The sequence below is a fragment of the Pantherophis guttatus genome, chromosome 7 (assembly GCF_059756535.1).
Source record: "Pantherophis guttatus breed Tessera chromosome 7, ASM5975653v1, whole genome shotgun sequence".
Taxonomy (NCBI): Eukaryota; Metazoa; Chordata; class Lepidosauria; order Squamata; family Colubridae; genus Pantherophis; species Pantherophis guttatus.
In genome coordinates, this window is record NC_142069.1 from 83999821 (window position 1) to 84007320 (window position 7500).

The 7500-nt window shown below is 43.4% G+C and overlaps 1 protein-coding gene across 9 annotated transcripts in view; it reads right to left on the reverse strand.

The window, feature by feature from the left end:
• Window positions 1-7500, reverse strand: part of NTF3 (neurotrophin 3) — a 96022-nt gene that overhangs the window by 24327 nt on the left and 64195 nt on the right. The gene's annotated exons all lie outside the window — the stretch shown is intronic.

The following is a 7500-nucleotide window of genomic DNA, read 5'->3' on the forward strand; positions in this document are numbered from 1 at the left end:
CTCTAAAAGGCCTGAAAATGGCCTGAAAAACGGCAAAGAAACAGGCCATTTTGGGGGCCAAAAACAGCCTGAAAATGGCCCGGAAAACAGCCTCAACATGGCCCAAAAAAGGCCCCCCAAAAGGCCTGAAATTGGCCTGAAAAACGGCAAAGAAACAGGCCATTTTGGGGGCCAAAAACAGCCTGAAAATGGCCCGAAAAACGGCCTCAACATGGCCCAAAAAAGGCCCCCCAAAAGGCCTGAAAATGGCCTGAAAAACAGCAAAGAAAGAGGCCGTTTTTCAGGCCAAAAACAACCTGAAAATGGCCCGAAAAACAGCCTGGAAACAGTCTGGAAAATGTCCTGAGAATGGGCAGAAGAAAGGCCTGAAAATGGCCCAAAAAACAGCCTGAAAATGTCCCAAAAAAGCCCCCCAAAATGGCCTGAAAATGGTCTGAAAAACAGGCCATTTTTCAGGCCAAAAACAGCTGAAAAACAGCCTGAAAATGGCCCAAAAAATGGCCGGAAAACTGCCTGAAAAATGGCCTGAAAATAGGCAGAAAAAAGGGTGGAAAATGGCCCAAAAAACAGGCTGAAAACAGCCCCAAAAATAGGAAGCTGGTCTTCAGGTTTTCCGGCTCTCCGGCGCGCGTACATGCACACACATGCATGCATGTTCCGATTTGGGCACTCGGTGCTGAAAAGGTTCGCCATCACTGAGACAGTCTATTCTTTAAGAGCTCAAAATATAGAAGAGAATAGAGAGAAAGATCTCCCAAAAGTGACGAAAGAATTACAGATGAGTGCTCTAGAAATCCAACAGCAAGAGATAGGTGTAGAGGCAGATGAAATACTTATATTAAATAAGCGTGATGTAAGGAGATACAAGATCCCAAGGGAGAAACATGAAAGATTTATCAAAAAGTCAATAAGAGTTGAAATTTTAAAAAGGGCAAGAGATGATGGATAGATATAGAATACTTCTGAATACAGTGGCTATTTTATTAAGACTTAGAAAAAAGAGGTAGAAAGTAGAAATTGGGAAAATAGTATTATGTATACTCATATATAATATATATTATAACTACATGATTATGATTATGTATATTTAAATAGTATTATTATCATTAGTATGGTGTACAAAATATATTGACCCAGACAATACACTGTTCTTATGGCTGTTAAAAGAAAAAAGCACTTTTTTTTTTTTTTTAATTTTGATTTATATGCCGCCCTTCTCCGGAGACTCAGGGTGGCTTACAATGTGTTAAGCAATAGCCTTCATACTTTTGTATATTTATAAAGTCAGCTTATTGTCCCCACAAACTGGGTCCTCATTTCACCTACCTTAGAAAGGATGGAAGGCTGAGTCAACCTTGAGCCTTGGAGAGATTCGAACCAGCAGTAAATTGCAGGCAGCTGTGTTAATAACAGGGTGCGTAGACCACTGTACTATCAAGGCTTATGGCTGTTAAAGAAAAAACTATTTAAAAAATGTCCGTTTTTAGCTGGCGTGCACAGAGCCGAGACTTGGAAACAAACCCAACCGAATCTGCTTTTTTTTTTTTTTTTTGGAAATAAGAAATTGGGGAGACGATTCTTAATATTTCACCGCAATTATTTTCAAGCCTCCAGAATATGGAATTGCTTAGAAAGTGCCTTTTTATTTCATTAGAAAGTGGCTGGCTTTGTGGGGATTATTCTTTTTCCTAACTCGTTTTGCCAATGATGACTCTAAAATAGAAAAGGAGTAAATGCACTGGAACATCTGGTCCTCTTCCAATTTATTCTGTGGTTACGTCCTGATTGCTCAACTCTTGAAATGGAACCTCTTTGGATGTAAACAATTGGCCCTCCATCGTCATCCCTGCCCTCAAAAAAAATACCCTTTATTCTTGTCCAGGACCCATTGGTTAGCCTGTCTCTGCCCTGCCTTTGTTGATGAACTCTGAACTTAACAGATTTCTTGTTTTTTTGCCATTCTGACATATTTCTGGTTACCACCACTATTATTTCTGCCCTGGTCCTGACATTTTGGAGTATTTTTGTCCTAAGGGCAGAAACAGAAAGAGATCACTTCCAAAAAAAAAAAGGGCAGATGATACAGTTATGTATTGAATTTAAACCAGAGCTGTTCCTATTGGGTATTCTTCCAGAAAAGACTAGTAAGGAACATACTTATTTGATTATACATGTAATAACAGCTGCAAGAATTGTTTATGCTCAAAATTGGAAAGCAGAGAAAATACCTTTGGAAGAGGAGATGATAAAAAAAAATTATGGACTGTGCAGAAATGAATAGATTGACTTTAAGGATTAAAGATAGGGAAGAGATAGCGTATTATAGAATATGGAACTGTTTCTATTATTGGTTGGAAAAGAGATATAAAAGATAAAAAAGCTTTGTGATTATATTTAAAAATTTGATAGGCAGAATTTTGTTTTAGTAAGGAGATATTAAAATGGTTTGTATAAAGATCAAGATAGAAGAAAGTTCCTTTTTTGGAAGAAGAAAAAGAAGAATGACCAAAGATAACACCGAGATGTCACAGGGAGGGGGCAACAGATCTACTAAATGTTTGTTTGTTTTTATAAAAAATAATAAAAAGTTATATTCAAAAAAAAAAAAGGCAGAGCTGTTTGGCTCTAAGAGGATGGCCTATAGTTCAGCAAGTAAAGTGAAGGGTCAAAGCTGAAGCTGGAGATTATTGAAACTTGGGCACGGAGTAACAATTCACTTTGAAGAATTTTAAATCTCTATGATGAACAGCTCCTAGGTTTCCTTCAAAAAATGTCCCAGAAGAGGAGAAATTGACTTTGCTGGTCAAAAAGTCGTAACAGGGAATCACATGACCCCCAGGACACTACAACGGTCATAAATAGGAGTCCGTTGGCAAAACATCTGAATTTTGATCATGTGACCACGGAGATGCTGCATCGGTCATAAGTGTGAAAAGTAGTCATAAGTCACTTTTTTCTGTGCCTTTGTCACTTCAAATGGCCACTAAATGAATTGTTGTAAATCGAGGACTACCTAAATGTTGCTTTCCCTTCTCATCTGCTTTTATATAGAATAGAATAAAATAGAATGGAATGGAATGGAATGGAATGGAATGGAATGGAATGGAATAGAATAGAATAGAATAGAATAGAATAGAATAGAATAGAATAGAATAGAATAGAATAGAATAGAATAGAATAGAATAGAATAGAATAGCTACTAAAGCTTATCTGCCTGTGGAGCAGACTTGCAAAATATAGGAGAAAAACAGGCTGAGACTGTGGGAAGAGTCAAGTGAGTAATCAGCCTAGAATCACAAAAGTTCTGTTCAACCCCTCTTTTATTCTGTTCTCTCTTATCTGGCACCAATTTAGTGCTGAATTTAGTTGACTAAATTCTTATGTATAGGCATGAGCAGTAAACCAGCTTAACTGGAACTTAATGTGTGGCCCCAATTCTTTGCACCTGACATGAATGGATGATCTGGCATAAACCTACTTTGATGGGGAAGTAGTAAAGTTAACTCTGGAGTTAACTGGAGGATAAAGGTCTCCTTGGCACCATGTCCACCATCGAGGGTTTATTATTTATTTTATTTATATCCCGCCTTTGTTATTTCTTTATATAACTCAAGGCAGTGAAGGTATTTGATAATCCTTCCTCTCCTATTTCTCAAGAACAACCCTGTGAGGCGAGTTGGGCTGAGAGAGAGGGACTGGCCCAGAGTCACTCAGCTGGCTTTCATGCCTAAGGCAGGACTAGAACTCACCATCTCCAGGTGATTGGCCCAGAGTCACTCAGCCGGCTTTCATGCCTAAGGCGGGACTAGAACTCACCATCTCTAGGTGATTGGCCCAGAGTCACTCAGCCGGCTTTCATGCCTAAGGCGGGACTAGAACTCACCATCTCCAGGTGATTGGCCCAGAGTCACTCAGCCGGCTTTCATGCCTAAGGGGGGACTAAAACTCACCGTCTCTAGGTGATTGGCCCAGAGTCACTCAGTCAGCTTTCATGCCTAAGGCGGGACTAGAACTCACCGTCTCCTGGTATCTAGCCTGGTGTCTTCACCACTAAACCAAACTGGCTCTCTATTTGTGTGGCTTTATGCTTAAAACTGGGAAATGTGCTTTCATAGGTAAAGGTAAAGGTTCCCCTCGCACATATGTGCTAGTCGTTCCCGACTCTAGGGGGCGGTGCTCAACTCCATTTCAAAGCCGAAGAGCCAGCGCTGTCCGAAGACGTCTCCGTGGTCATGTGGCCGGCATGACTCAACGCCAAAGGCGCACGGAACGCTGCTACCTTCCCACCAAAGGTGGTCCCTGTTTTTCTACTTGCATTTTTTACATGCTTTCGAACTGCTAGGTTGGCAGAAGCTGGAGCAAGTAACGGGAGCTCACCCCGTTACGCGGCACTAGGGATTCGAGCCGCTGAACTGCCGACCTTTCGATCGACAAGCTCAGCGTCTTAGCCACTGAGCCACCGCGCTTTCATACTTTTAGCTAAATTTGATGTTCCAGTTGACCTGGGCCTGACGTTCCCTCCACAAAAGCCGAACATTTCTATCATTCCTCCAAAAAATATATATATATTTTTAAAACCACGAACAGCGTGTCCGGGTAACATTAAAATAAAGTCTGCCAGTTTCTATTTTAAAAAAAGGGCATAAAATCTCCTGGAATTTACCAAGCAGCTTTCATCTCAGTTAGATGAGATTACACAGAAAAGTGGCCCATAGAGATGAAAAAAAAAGAAAGAAAGAAAAAAGTCCCTCGGCTCCATTATTCATGGACCCAATCCTTTTTTTTTCTCAAATCCAACCAACAGGTGTTCTGTCTTTTGAAATTATCTACAGAATCCGCGACTTTAGAAGTCTGGAATCCAGCGAGAAATTGAAATGTCTGCTTCTTCAGACCATCATCTGGGCTCTCTTTCCAGTTGGGGGGGGAATTTAAGTGAGGAGAAAGCTTTTATTTAATAATGCGTAGCTTCGCCAGTTAAAAACCTCAACGGCAACTCCTACAGATGTCCAATTCTTTGCTGCCAAATAGTTATTTTTAGTGAGAAACTTATTGACGAATTAGCCTCTAAATTCCTTTTTCTGTCCTGGCCTTGCTTGCTTTTTGGAATAAAGTGACACATTATGTCACTACGGGTTTGGCGCATGTGCACATGCTCGCTTCATCCACGCGCTTTCCTTCTGCGCATGCGCCCGGACTTCCACACATGTGCTTTGCTTGCGCGCACGCCTTCTGTGCGTGCTCCCGGCCTCAAAATGTACCTAAATAGGATAGCATAGAACTGGGGCAGGTAGGCAGGCCCACCTGCGATTTCTGCTACCAGTTCGGGCAAACCGCTCCGAACCGGCTGAATACCACTTCTGAATAAAGTCCCTGCAAAGATTAATATGGCGGCCTTTGGCCCCTCCCACCCCAAAGTTGCAGATTCTTTTAAATTAAACTTTCTTTTTCCTTTATGAGATTGGAACTATAGCTGTCGTGGCTTGTAAACGGCTTCGCAACGTATTTATGAGGCAATCCAGACCTTGGAGTGACAGGAAGGCAGAATTGAGGAAGTATCTACAGATAGTCCTGGACTTACGGCAGTTCATTTAGTGACCGTTCGAAGTTAAAACGGCACTGGAAAAAAGCGACTGATGACCGTTTTTTTCACACTTGTGACCGTTGCAGCATCCCCATGGTCACATGATCAAAATACAGAGGTTTGGCAACTGACTCATATTTATGACAGTTGTACTGTCCTGACGTCATCTTTTGCAACCTTCTGACAAGCAAAGTCAATGGGGAAGCCAGATTCACTGAACAGTCATGTGACCAGGGGTGAAATTCAGCAGGTTCTAACAGGTTCTGGAGAACTGGTAGCAGAAATCTTGAGTAGTTCAGAGAACCGGCAAATAACACCTCTGGTTGGCCCCAGAGTAGGGTGGGAATGGAGATTTTGCAATATCCTTCCCCCAGGAGTGAGGAGGGAATGGGAATTTTGCAGTATCCTTTCCCCTGCCACGCCCACCAAGCCACACCCACCAAGCCACACCCACAGAATCGGTAGTAAAAAAAATTGAATTTCACAATTCACAATTAGTCACAAGCAGTGACTAATTTAACAACTGCAATGATTCACTTAACAAACATGGCAAGAAAAGACATAAAATCGGGAAAAACTCACTTAACATATTTCTCGTTTAGCAACATAAATTCTGGGCTCAATTGTGGTCATAAACCGAGGACTACCCGTATATTTAGACAGACTTGCGGGCTAATAGTGAACCTCAACTGAACCACCGTGATAGTTGGCATCTATGGGAGATACACGAGGGATGAGATCTGCTCCAGAGAGTTCAGACACCACTAGATTTTCTCCAGGGTTTCCACACTGAGCTCAAGATCAAAAAGAGCAAGCAGGGATTTGTGGTGGCCTGTCTGCCTTTGGCCCCTCCAACAGCCGAATCAGAGGAGGAGGAGGAGGGGTGGGAGTCAGGGCCAGCATCAGGGCAACCTGAGAGCTCTACGGGGGAAGAGGGAATGGAGCTGGCAGAGAGAGAGAGACAGAGGCGGAGCCTGGGCCATCCGTCAGCCCTCAGATGGAGAGTCAACAGCCCCCCAGGTCTGCAGGTGGCTGATGAGGAAGAGGAGGAACAGCTGAGTCCAGTACCTGACGTGCGGATGCGCAGAAGGCAGAGGAGAGGAGAGCAGTGGAAATCTATGGGCCGATCCTTGGGAAGGAAGAGCCACCACTGCTAACAAGGCCCCACCCTTGCTCTGGGGATAAAAGGCAGGGGGAGGAGATGAATAGATGAGACAGACAACTATTCGTCTTCTGGCCAGACAGATTTGTTAGCCTGCGTTGAGAGAGAAACATTTTGCCGGGGCTGCCGGCACTCCTAATTAAAGGAATCTTTGAGTTCACTTCAGAGGGTTGGTCGTGTTTGGGCAGCTGGGTCAGAACAGGATTCAGGAATGCAGCATTTTAAGCAGAGACAGGAACATCCCATGGTCACTTCTACAACAACGGCCCAACAACTTTAAACATTGATTCTCAAAGGAAAGCCAAATGGATCACTGAACACCCAGTTATAGGAAGACACATAAATGACCCCACAAAAAAAGACACCAGGCTTTGGACTACCACGCCAGCAATGGACAACCCTGAATAGGATTCGCACCTCGCCAGGCGTCTGCCGGAACTCTCTTTATCAATGGGGTTTAGCATCCTCCCCTCAGTGTGACTGTGGGGTCCCACATCAAACTGTAGATCGTATCGTGACCAGTGGTAAGCTGAGGCCAATAACAGTCTAGTACCATGATGGCGAACCAATGGCACATATGCCACAGGTGGCACGTGTAGCCATATCAGTGGGCACCCCAGCTGATTTTCAGGCCTTCTGGGCCCACCAGAAGTAGGGAAACAGGCTGTTTCCTGCCTCCGGAGGGCCTGGGGAGGGTGGGGAAGGCCCGCTTTTCTTTCTCACCGGGCTCCAAATACTCTCTATGCATCTGGAGAGG